Genomic DNA, 13,660 nt, shown 5'->3' with positions numbered 1-13,660 from the left:
TGGGCGCCTACAGAGATTTATGCAGACGCCTTTGAATCAATCAGTCGGCTGAAAAATAAATAGTATCAAATTAAAAAACACGTCCGAGGGGTCTTTTTTCTTTCAATTCTCTTGCTAATTTTAAAGATATTTGTGAAGAATTAAAAACAAATTTGTTTACGAGGGAAAAAACAAATACGTTTTAATTAAAAGATTTGACGTCTTCAAACAATAGCATTTTAATTCTTGATATTAAAATTAGAAAATTAAATTTAACTGTGGGGCGTCAGCATTATTTTTTTTATATCATAATCTGGCAAGCGAACGACCACCTTAATTCCCAAAAATAGCGAAGCGACCGCTGCCCATATTCAATCGCAATTGCTTTAGGCTATATAACATTACGTTGCGACCAATAGTTTTTTTTTTTTAATACCGCGCGGACTGGGTCGCGGGCGAAGTCTTAACAGTGGTAGAGGCCGTTTTAACATCTTCGCACGAATTGGCCCGGCTCGCCCGGCGAAATACCACGACCACACAGAAGACACGCGTGAAGTGGAAGCAATTCTGCGTTTCCTCTGATGAGTGTGCGTCCCGGAGGCCTAACTTAGTCTTCTTTCCCTTCCCACCCTTTATCTTATAAGGAAAAGATGGGAAGTGGAAGTGGACTTTTCGAATGAGAGGATGCATGGAAGGGAAAATATTTTCTTTCCGCGCATCTTCTCCTCCGTCAATTTAAGGTAGGCACCGCATATGCAGTTGCGTGCGTCTATACGCAACAGTCACTTCGATATTTCAGCGATTTCAGGTAGCCGCTCGCTCGTTTGCCACCTTATGATATAAAAAAAAAAGTCGCGGGCGACAGTTAGTGATGTATATAGACGTGTTATTGATCTTGGTGTTTTGTAGCTGTAGATGTTAAAACTTTCCAGTCAAACGATGATTAAATTTCTAACAACTTTCAAACTTTGAACATCAAAGAGGTATCTTATTATTGAAAGGTATTTTGCAAAGTTTATATTTTAGCTGGATATGTGTAATTAGAGATAATGTTCTTCGATGTTTTAAAGTTTATTACATTCTTCTTTCTTCAATTAAAATATGCAAAGAATTTTTATCAAGTTAATTAATATTCGAAAAGGTTTCTTCTTTTATATTACTATTTATGTATAAACTAGCTGTCGCCCACGACTACGTTCGCGATGAATTAAAAAAAAGTTAGCATCCTGTACGTTCTTTCGGAATATGCTCTACATTTATGCCAAATTTCAGCGAAGTCCATGCAGCTGTTCTGGAGATACCTTCGAACATTCATCTATCCATCCAAACATTCGCATTTATAATATTAGTAAGATGTATATATTAATTCTTACTTTCTTTATTATAGATGGATGGATGGATGATTGTTAGAAGGTATTTCCGGATCGGCTTAACGGATGTTGATAACTTTGGTATAGATGTAGAACATAGTCTGGAAGAACACATAGGCTACTTATACAGTTTTTTTATTTCAACGCGAATGGAGTCGCGGTCGATAGCTAGTTAGCCATAATTTAATGGCATTCGTTAGGTCTGAGAAAGAATAACTAATGAAAATCTTTTATTTAGTTAGATACTATAACGATTCAAAAAGTTCATTTTATATAAAGTTTCCAAGACAAAAAGAAAATAAAATTATGCGATGAGCGCTGCGCTTAAACGAAATTGATTTAAAAAATTGAAGCAAAGAAAAAGTTATCTCAGGTTTAAATAGGCATTTTTATAGTGAGTATTAAAAGTATATAGTTTAATTACCGTACTCATAGTTATTTAGTGAACAATAAGGAAGCCACTTAGTGTAGATCTACAATATGCACCTGAATTTTTGTTTGGATATGACAATACATTTCGCTGACAATATTAAATAATTTATGTTACGTTAATCTATTGGTACTTCTAATTTTTTTTTATCATAAGGTGGCAAACGAGCGAGCGGCCACCTGAAATCGCTGAAATAGCGAAGTGACCGTTGCCCATAGACATACGCAATTGCATATGCGTTGCCTAACTTTAAACGACGGAGGAGAGGATGCACAGAAAGAACATATCTTCCCTTCCCATGCATCTTCTCATCCGAAAAGTCCACTTCCACTTCCCATCCTTTCCTTATAAAAAAAGGGTGGGAAGGGAAAGAGGACTAAATTAGGCCTCCGGGTCGCACACTCATCAGACGAAACGCGGAAATGCTTCCACTTCACGCCTGTCTTCTGTGTGGTCGTGGTATTTCACCGGGCGAGCCGGGCCGATTCGTGCGAAGATGTTAAAGCGGGCTCTACCACTGTTGAAACAGAAGCCTGAATACAATATTTTGTAGATAGGAATATTTTATATTTATACAGATTTTTATAAATATGATGAATCATGCATTATATAATCGAACATGTACTTGATAGCCGTCATTCCTTTCATAATGGTACCCTTGTCAAGTACGCTTCACTTGTTCCGATTGAATTGTTCTCGTAAAACAATTACGTAACCATATTTTAAATCCGACAAAGATATCAGATCTACTGTTGGTTCCTGAAACCAATTCTCTGTATTAAACATGTCATCCCTGTCTCGATAAGAATATGTTTAAAACGGAGATATAGATTTCAGAAACCCACGGTAAGTGAGTGAGGCTCAGCTTATTTTGACAGAAAATATGTAAAGCCTACAAGGTATAGAACGTGACATAAATAATAACATTTCTTTCACAGTTATATATGTTTCTTGTGACACGTTTTTTGACATTGTCAGGATAGCACACAAATAACATATTTTTAAAGGAGTATTTCACTAAAACTATTTAGTTTTTCATATCTCATCATTATTTGTTTGTTATTCCATTGTGTATCTACTACGAAAGAAAATTCAATTTGATTTATTCTTATGTTTGTAACAACAGACGTAATAAAAGCCTAGACAATTAAATGAGACTAAACACGACTGAACAAAGGAAGGGAAAACTCGCTTAATAAAACACAATAAGGATGTAAAAATGTGTAAAAAATTAAATAAATGCGTACAGAATAATAAGGTTTTCTTTTGATATTTTAAGAAGTCTCCTGCACCAGTCACCAGTTTGCCGAAACACTTAAACAGTGGTAGAGGCCGCTTTAACATCTTCGCATGAATTAGCCCGGCTCGCCCGGAGAAATACCACGACCACACAGAAGACAGGCGTGAAGTGGAAGCAATTCCGTGTTTCGTCTGATGAGTGTGCGTCCCGGAGGATTAATTTAGTTCATACCATCGAAACAATGGGAAGTGGAAGTGGACTTTCCGGATGAGACGATGCATGGAAGGGGAAAATATTTTCTTTCTGTGCAACCTCTCCTCCGTCGATTAAAGGTAGGCAACGCATATGCAATTGTCTATGGGAAACGGTCATTTCGCTATTTCAGCGATTTCAGGTGGCCGGTCGCTCGTTTGCCACCTTATGAAATAAAAAGAACTTAAACAAAACATATTATCAATCCCCTTAATTTATTTAAAAATAATGATATCATATACTTTTAAATAATGTTTCTTTCAGTACATCAGTGCAGTTGGGGTGTCTATGGGCAACTGTCGCTTCGACATGTCAGCGAAGGACGGTGACCGCTTGCTCGTTTGCCACATTATAATATAAAAAAGTGAAAAACATTGTTATGATAACAAAAGACTGTTCATTATCGCTTTTGGTTGGTTTTCGAGCACTGATCGTGTCTCTACCGAATTTGCCATCGATGGTTAATATCGAAAATCGAGCAAGAAATCATTTTTAGTCTGCTTTTTATTGTTTTCTTTCCATAATATCATAAAAAAACATCTTACTATTTAAATGCGCATTAGATGTATGGATGGATGGATGTTTGTTAGACGGTATCTGTATAACGGCTCAACGGATCTTGATGGAATTTGGTATAGATGTAGAATAGTCTGGAAGAAATTGTAATTTTGCGCGGACGGAGTCGCGGGCGACACTTAGTTGTATAAAGATATATACGTAACCAAAATATATTAACGAAGCAGAAACTTGACTTATTGAGAGTAAGACATTTTGCGACATTACAAAGAGTGAAGCCTCCCTTGGGTTACATTCCGACAAATATATGTTTGACAGCGTAGTTTATGTCTCCTAAAACATCCCTTCATCCCCTAGGGTTTAGTGTTAGTAACCAACACTTGTCTTAGATATGATGAATACATTACTCTATCTATTGCCAGTGTAATCATACTAATATTATAAATGCGAAATTTTCGATTGATTTGTATTAGAACATATCTCCTGAACGGCTGTATAGATAACGCTGAAATTTGGCATAGATGTGGAACATAACATACAAGAACACATAGGTGCAGGTGAAGTTGCGGGCGACAGCTATCTTTTTATAGTATTTAAAAATGTACATTCCAGTACATAAATTCTCACACTTAGCAAAAGCAGTGAGCTTTATGTTAAATAATTCAAGTATTAAGTAAAACATTTTATTCTTTGGAGTAGTTTTTATGAGACTCTTGCATTTTGAACACCACTTAAAATTTTGCTTTGAGTTCCTTTTTTACTAAACGCAGCTGCGCCGTGCTCTTGCACCATTTGTATTTATTTTTCGAAAATAATTTATTAACTTTTATTTTCATATTACAAGCTGAACCGAAAGTTAGTGATACTCAGCTCATTATACGTCTCCACTAAGGGGTTCGAAACCTATCTTTGACTTTCATCTCAGATATGTGCTGCTTGCATCACGATGTTTTCCTTTACCGTAAGAACATAGGATAAATGTACATATATAAATCGTAAATTACATAGATTTCAAGTCATATGCTTCTTTTATACGACTTGCTCCCTACCAACATTCCTAGACCCATTAATATTCCATTCTTACTAACTATGGTTCACACTCCCTTGGTAAAGGTCCTATTTAAGTTTTTGTCTACTAACAATATTAAACTTTAATTTCCCATGCCCTTAATATTATTCTATGTATTTAGATTACTAACAACTGTGTTGTCCTTTTTCAAAGTCGCAACCGTCACCATCAACCGGTCATTTGTCAAACAGATCTATACTCCGTCTATCTCTCTGTTCTTTGCTACTTAATCTTTTAATCTTTTAATCTTCCTTTTTTTCGTTTTCAATTACCTTCAACCTTCACGTTGGCGAAATCATCGAAATTAAACGATGGGGTCCACTAGTAACTAAAAGAAGAAGAAGAAGAAGTCATATGTTTAACCCTCGCGCCACCGACACTCCGAAAATTAGTAATTCATAAATTTCTTAGTCCGTTATTAGATTTAATAATCCAAACACTAGTTATATTTAATATACACTATATTTAAATATATTATAATGTTAAATAAGACCATTACAATATAATTACACGTTCAGTTTCGTTTGTAATGCGACTTTATCAAAGCGATTATTTTCAGTTGGCGGGCAATTGGTTACCAGGTGTCGCTGTAAATTTACAATTCCCGCTTAATAAAGACCTCACTGTTCACCCGACTCGTGAGATTTATCCTACTCTAATTTTAAACTAACGTTCTAAGGTAAAAATAGTTGCTTAGTTTGCAAAAAATACGGTCAACTTTGGTCAATAAAAAAGTATTAACGAAGCCTGAAAATTAAAAGAAAATTGCAATTACCTATAACTTCATGCCGTAGCCGTTGTGTCCAATGTCTTAGCCTAGGTGTAATGTGATTCATTTATTTAGTAGCCTTTGCCTACGACTCCGTCATCGCGATATTGAAAAAGCTTAGTGAGATGTCTATATGTTCTTCCAGACTATGTTCTACATCTATGAAACATTTTATCGAGATCCGTTGTGCAGTTCTGGAGATACCTTCTAACAAACATCTAAAGTTTTAAGCCACAACAACTAACAACTCGCGTCGTTAGTTGATTTGCATTGTTATTTTTTTACAAAATAAAGATATTGGCAGCGGTGGGATTCGAACCCACGCCTCCATAGAGACTGGTGCCTTAAACCAGCGCCTTAGACCGCTCGGCCACGCTACCCGATATCTAGGAATGGAAAACTAAATTTAGATTTAAGTACATTTTGCATATAAAGATAATAAAATCACCTAGGAAAAGCAAAGAATGTATAAAAAAATTATATTCAACCTCCTAATACCAACCTAAAAATGAAATTTTATCTCTTATAACTTTAGTACGCTGTTAAATAGTATACGTAACAAAACTATTGCCATCTCTGTTTTTTCAAAGAGAATTTGAGGGATGACAATTTATATTTGTAATAAACTTTCGGCAGTACAAATGTACGGTTTAGTTAAGCTTACTTAAGCTTAATAATGAATTAAGCCATTTGTTTAACGATTTACGCACCTTGAGGAAAATAAGCTCACTTCAGTGAACTTTGCCGCTAAAAAGACAGCTTTGATCGTTATTCATAAATTCATTTATCCGCACCGATACCTTTTTTGTCAAATTAAAATGTATGGTAAATCAAAATAGTTCTTATCCCAAATAATGAAGGTAGAAATTGCCCTGAAGATCAAATGGTTCCGTTATATGTAGTTTTCGATATAATTAAAAAAAAAATTGAATCTACAAAAAACCGATTTCAGTTATTCCTTACTTCAATGGAAGAAAATACAAATTAAAAAATAACAAGATAAGTATTGTACATTATATAGTGACGAGCATATTTATAAATATATAGCAATCGCCCGTGACTCCGTCTGCGCGGTAAAAAGACCAATTAGTAGAATATGTGTTCTTCCACACTATGTTTAACATCTATGACAAATTTAATCGAGATCCGTGATGCCGTTGGACATACATTCAAACAAACATTTATCAATACTTTCGCTTTTACAATATTAGTAAGATATCAAAGAATATTAGTTAAAATTCATTTACGTAGAGTGGAAAATAGGTACTTAAGGTTGTTAAATTTTATGAAGTAATTTAACGTTTTAAATAATTATGAAGCAGGTAATTGAATATCGTTAGTTAACAAAATGTCGGACGCACTGAGATTAACCGTTGTGGCGGTTCTGATTCAGATTAAACAGGTATGATAGCGGCGAGGGCCGCCGCCGGCCGATTATCCAGATTAAATGAATTTCTATTTACCTTTGCGGGTCCGGATACGATGTGGTTATTTTTACTTTTTAATGTTTTAAAATTATGCTTTTATAATACAGTACATTTCAATATTATTATATTAATACAAAAATCTAATATTTCTAACTAATTTAAGGTCATATTTGGAACAAGAGAAACTGAAGAAATTTAATTTACTCTTAAATTACAGATAATAAAATGTGTAAATTTTTATAGCAAATTCTAACATTATTTTTAAAAAAGATTTCCATGTATAAACACACGAGCACTAATTTACAGTAAAAAAAAAGTATGAAAGAATTTAAAAAGATGCGAGTAATAATTGGACTATTAAATTATTATTCAATTCGAATACAAGAATACAATGTGGATTTATCTGCAGTAATTTTAGATAAAGAACTAGGATACTATAAAATTAGCATATCTTGCATAAAGCAGTCACGTTTAACTGCATTCGTATTGTTTACTTCACTTTGTAATAAAACACTGGACATTTATAATTTATGAAAAATTTATTCTTGAAATTCCTTTGTAATTTTTGAAAATAATCATATGCCGTATTTCCGTAGTTATTAACGGAGAACTAATTTTTTTTATTTTTTGCCTGTATGTCTGTCTGCAAGGCAGCATTTGTTTCAGGTAATCTGTGGAACAGATGGACCAATTTTGACGGCACTTTGAAAATGTTGATATGCGGTGATTCTTTAATACATTTGTTTAGACAATTGTGGAAAATTAAACATTAACTGTGGCCTATTAAATACAAAGTTATCTTACTAATATTATAAATACGACCGTTTATATTATAACGAAAGTATCTCCAGAGCTGCTGAACGGATCTCGATGAAATTTGGCATACATATAGAACAAAGTCTGAAAGAACTCATAGGCTACTAATATTCTTTTTAATTCCGAGCGAAAGAAGTCGCAGGCGACAGCTAGTTTGTTAGTAAATAACATATAAAATAATGTTATAGTTTTATGTTACAAAATCATGCTATGAAACTTGCACGATACAGATCCAATATATAAGTACAAGACGAAACTTGAACTTTTATGAGGTCGATATGAACTTTAATTTCCGTCGACGGATGGATCGTTCGGGAGAGCTTGGAATTGTAATTTCGAACGGATCGACTTTTTAACCTTTTGTAAGTAGAAAAGAAAAAGGAAACATGACATATAGATAAATATTTGCAAGAGCGTCTGTGTTTCATGGATTAAAAACTTGACATGCAATCCGCAGGTCATGGTTTTGAATCCTTATGAATAAGACGTTTATTTGGTAAAGGAAAACATTGTGATGCAACCTGTAAACATTTGAGAGGAGATATGTGTAAAGTCAACCGACATTGGGTCAGCGTGGTTGACTATGGTCTAATCATCCCCAACTTAGGGTAGCTTCCGAGCCCCTTTAAGGACGTTTAGTAAGCTATGATGAATGATTTAATGAACACCTACTATAATACATATATAACAATTATTGTATATTATCTTTATTGTAATCTGCAATATATTTGTTGTAGATTAATTAGCCTATGTAAATGACTCTTTGTTTACTAATTATTTGTTAATTTGTCTTGTTGGAGTAAACCAACAGTGAGGTCAGTGAATTTGCATTTAGATCAATCTCTGTACATATAAGGTCTCCTTAGAGACTTCCTTGATCAGTGTCCAAGCAATTTAACTGTCAGTTGTGGTGACAATTTGATCTTTGATAAATGCCATCCTAGAAATATGTTTAAACAAAGAAAATAATTAATCAATACATTTTTTTATATCATAAGGTGGCAAACGAGTAAGCGGCCACCTGAAATCGCTGAAATAGCGAAGTGACCGTTGCCCATAGACATACGCAATTGCATATGCGCACAGGGAGAAAATATTTTCCCTTCCCATGCATCCTCTCATCCGGAAAGTCCACTTCCACTTCCCATCCTTTCCTTATAAGGAATTAATGTAGCTGTTTAAATGCTTCTATTTATATATTAGATTTAAAGGAAAAGGAACCGTTTTTTAGAGTAATAGTTGAGTTGAAAATCAATCCATGGCGGATGAAATTGAAAAGGCGGGCTATTTTAATTTAATTTTCAATAGCATCTGCAATCGACTTTCGCGGCACCGAGTAATGCGCTAGTCTTTTCATACTAAAATTGATTAAAATATTAAAAACATCTTTTCTATTTTAAACTAAGCTATAAATAAATGTTTTAAATTTATTTTAATATGCAATATGCAAGATTATTGTAACACGATTTCACTGGAAGAAATATTTGACTACCTTTTTAGGTTATTGACGTGCATATTATAAAAACAAAAGCAGAATAAAAAGTTTTGATATATTAAAACTACGTAAGTACTGTCCTGCAAACATACAATAGCTCTTTTTTTAAAGAAAGAAAAGAGGAAATTAAAAATAAAATATTTTTAATACATTGTGCCAGTTTTGTTAACGATGAATGAATTCGTTGGTCCTTCCGAGCTGGAATAAATATATGCTATCGAACTGGGATGCTGTGGGTTTAGAGCTCTAAGGTAAGAATTTACAGCGACATCTGCAGTACGGTCTAACTGAAACTTATCGCTTTGATCTGTTACCTATGAATTGAAAATGATTGCTCAAATGCTGGTCTTACCGTGGGTTTCCGAGACCAAAATCCTCTTTTAAAACATATTTTTATCTCTGTTTTGTCTTTAAGGAGAAGGATGAAGATAAGTTTTATACAGAGATTTTGTTCAGAAAGCAAGTAATGGTTTCTGCATTACTTGCTTTCTAAACATTTATTTTTTAATATATCTCTTTTTACACTTTAGTTTTTTAAAAATGTTATTGCTTTCACTACTAATTCTATTACTAAAAGTTAATGTGAAAAAGAAGGAACATAGCTATTTTTAATCGAAAATAAAAAATATTTGTTAAAGTATAATGGTTGAATTTCGACCAATAGGCTAATATGTAAAATGTGTTGATTATTTCAAAATTTGAATTTAGAACATTTTCCGTTTGAGGCAATTCCCTCTCGGTAAATAAAGGCCGTCCTTTTCACCAATAAAACTCTCCACTTTTTATCAATCTAATAAGTATAGTTATAAAAAGGTAAATGCTATTTAATGTGAATAATTTCTTTTTTAAAGGAAATGCGATGAAAGTTTAGTGTAGGATGGAGTTGTTAGAGTTGTTTGACGCTTCAGTTTGTTCTGCTTGTTAAAACTTCTAGGAAATTTGTGAGAACACATCAGAGATGTATGAAACGTTACGTCACTACATAGTTTTAACTTTTGACATACTTCATATTTCTATGTACAAATAGACACTACAACTTTCATTAATTGATTATATAGGTAGTGTTAAGAAGAAAACCGACAATGTTCCGACGTATAGACACAACACTAGACCGACTAAATAAACGCTTACATCCCCTCCCTACATCTGACACTTGATTTTAGAATAAAAACTTCCCATTTGCTCATAAATGATTTTAACTCATATTCTCTACTTTAAAAGAAGATAACACAGTATATTTATAGCAGTATTTTATGTCTTAGTTTCATCTCATAACTATGGTGATTTGGTCTTCATCTCAAGGAGTAAATTTTACCTCTCCATCTACTCTTCAGTCCGTAATAAGGCTGACAACACTATAAAATTATAATAAATAAAAAAAAATGTTAGTTAGAAATAGGCTTTCAGTACAATATTCTCGTATAAAATAATCTCTATTTCTTTTATTAATCCTCAAATGGGGTCACAGTATTGAAGATATTTTGAGCGCAAGCCAATCCGTGTGATTTGAACATCGCAGTGACGGAAATTAAAGTGGACATCGGTCTCGATTCGCTTTCACCAAATTTCCAGCAAATACTTAAAGAGTAAAAAGTCATAAGTTGACAAGATATTTAATATATACATTAAAAAAATTAAATCATAACAAATTTAGTCCGATATTCGAACCCAAAAATAAATACGATGACTTCATGTGATTCCGATTAGGTCTAGACCCAGTACCAGGAGACACCTACAACTGAGATCATCGCGTTATTACATTAAAATAAAACGTTATATTATAATAAAAAAAAATGTAATATTTTGATATGGTATGTTTAATAAAATGCAATGAGAATTTTAGCGCCTTTTAAAATGCATAAGCAATGTACAAACTGTTAAAAAAAATTCCCTTACTAAGCAGTTAAAAATATATCACTTTAGGGACCGTTTTATCGCAACGTGAAAGTTGCAAAGTTTTCAACAATACGAAAGTACTATTCGTTTAAATTTTACTCTTAAGCTGCTAAAACATTTTACATAAAATGCGTTTTGTTAAAATAGCCTTTGTTACTAAAAAATGTGGTTTTCTAAAGTTAAAAGAATTTTTTGTGTTAAAAGATTGGTTACAAATACACAAATCTATTTTTTTATATTTATATATTAAAAGACATAATAAGTTAAAACAAGACGTGTGTAAAAGAATTTCCTAAAAGTTTCCCGGAAACAAAAATAAAAGTTACATGCGAAAGCAGGAATGCGTAGTTTATAGACTATTATTTTTTAAATTGATTATGAATTATTGATGAATTTCTAAAGTCTATCACTAGTGTTATTAAAAATTAAACTGGGCATACGTACAGTCACCGTCATAAACACCGTAACAGACAAGATATGCAAATATATATTATAGGTACACCAAAAATGATCAATTATATCGGTATAACAAAAGTCCTCAAATTAATAGATACACTCACCCTGCTCAAATACATCGGTACATACACAGCGTCAAATATATGAGTACATTCAAGGTGCCCATAAATATCGTAGCAGCCACAGCGTCATAAGTAACTAAGCAGTCAAGGTGTGCAAAAATATCGTCACTTTTGGTGTACCTATATATTTGCATATCTTGTCTGTTACGGTGTTTATGACGCTGACTGTACTTTTATTAAAATGGAGAATTTATTTACTTTGATATTATACAATTACTGACAACAAGAAAACGGCTTATAAAGTTCGAAAGTCTTAATCAAATTCCTTGCAACGATTGCTTTGATAGGGACGCAATTAAGCGGTAAATAGAATTTTATTAAGCTTGATAGACAGACTCAAGAAGTACAGTCAGCGTCATATAGATCGTCACAGACAAGATATGCAAATATATAGGTACATTAAAAGTATTCAATTATATCGGTACAACAAAAGTCCTCAAAATAATAGATACATTCACCCTGCTCAAATACATCGGTACATACACAGCGTCAAATATATGAGTACATGCAAGATGCTCATAAATATCGTAGCAGCCACAGCGTCATAAGTAACGAAGCAGTCTAGGTGCGCAAAAATATCGGTACATTTGACAAAATTGAACTCTATCTCTATATACTTGTGATACAATTTGGAATAAACTCCTTCTGTTACATTCATTTGACTTTGTATTAACATTATAGGTTGTCCGGAAAGTTCGTTCTGATTTTCGATATAAAGCTTACAATAGACTGCAGCTGAAGTGGATTCATTTTCGGATTTCCACCATTATCAAACGTCACAAAAATTTCTATATTGTGAATAATTTCATTTCATTGGTTGAGATAAAAACTAATTTTTAAAATTTTAGCCAAAAATAAAAGACGTTTTAGGTATAGAGTCGTACCAATATAATTTAAAAACATTTCCAAAAATTTAAGAGAACAGGGTTTTAATTTTCCTTATAAAGCGGCACGAACTTACTGGGCAACCCAATATTTTTCTTCTCCTTAAATTTAAAAGTTTGTCACGCCGAATATGACAGATACGTATTAACTAATATCAAATTTTGCCTTGTCACAATATATATAATACTAGTTTGGCGCAGTATTCTAGTATGTTTGCCGTAATATGTAAGTTTACCGGTTCGAATCTCAGGCTACTTTTTTTTTCATTTATTATACGTTATTTTTTCATAACCAGTAAAAATTTGGTAATGTAAAATTTTGCTCGACATTTTTTTTTTATAATTTTCGCTGTTGGGTAGAAAGAAATTTAAATAAAGTTAACAACAATTATGTCAGACCATCGCGGGTGAAGTGAATGGGCGGAGCGTGGATTGTCTTTGCGGGTTTTAAGTATGGTAGGCGCGGAAACTATACGTACAAGTGTTATCTACATATGTGTGCGCGCCCACGCACACTGGAATGTTTATTGCAATCGACCAAAAATTTGATGTAGTTTGGATATTGACATTCAGTTTTTTTTCTTTGTTTCTTAAATATAATCAGTATCAGTAAAAGGTAAAAGTGTTATTTTTACCGGTACAAGTTTAACAAACATGAGTAATAAACAAATTACATGCCAATAGCATCGCTTTATCTCCTTCATTTTTGTTTGAAATAGAAAAGTACTTTAACGGTCAAACTCATTAGTCCAAGGCAATTTCAAAAAGTACCTAATAATTACGGCGATAGAGTTTAATTACATGTGCTTCGATATTAAAATTAAAAAGTTTAAATATCAAAAAAAAAATAGTGGCTTGGGATTTGAACCGCCGACCTTACGTACCAACGGCGGCGAACATATATGATGACAAACTTAAATTTGATGTTGGTTTTATCTA

At 33.1% G+C, this 13,660-nt stretch overlaps 1 non-coding gene across 1 annotated transcript; it reads right to left on the bottom strand.

Moving 5' to 3' along the window:
• Positions 1 to 5,923: 5,923 nt before the first annotated feature.
• TRNAL-AAG (transfer RNA leucine (anticodon AAG)) lies at positions 5,924 to 6,005 on the bottom strand. The gene has a single exon. It is a non-coding gene; the product is annotated as a tRNA-Leu (tRNA).
• Positions 6,006 to 13,660: the final 7,655 nt, after the last annotated feature.

The sequence above is a fragment of the Papilio xuthus genome, unplaced genomic scaffold (genome assembly GCF_000836235.2).
Source record: "Papilio xuthus unplaced genomic scaffold, Pxut_1.1 DF828142.1, whole genome shotgun sequence".
In the NCBI taxonomy this organism is placed as follows: Eukaryota; Metazoa; Arthropoda; class Insecta; order Lepidoptera; family Papilionidae; genus Papilio; species Papilio xuthus.
This window is presented reverse-complemented; position numbering and strand designations above follow the sequence as displayed.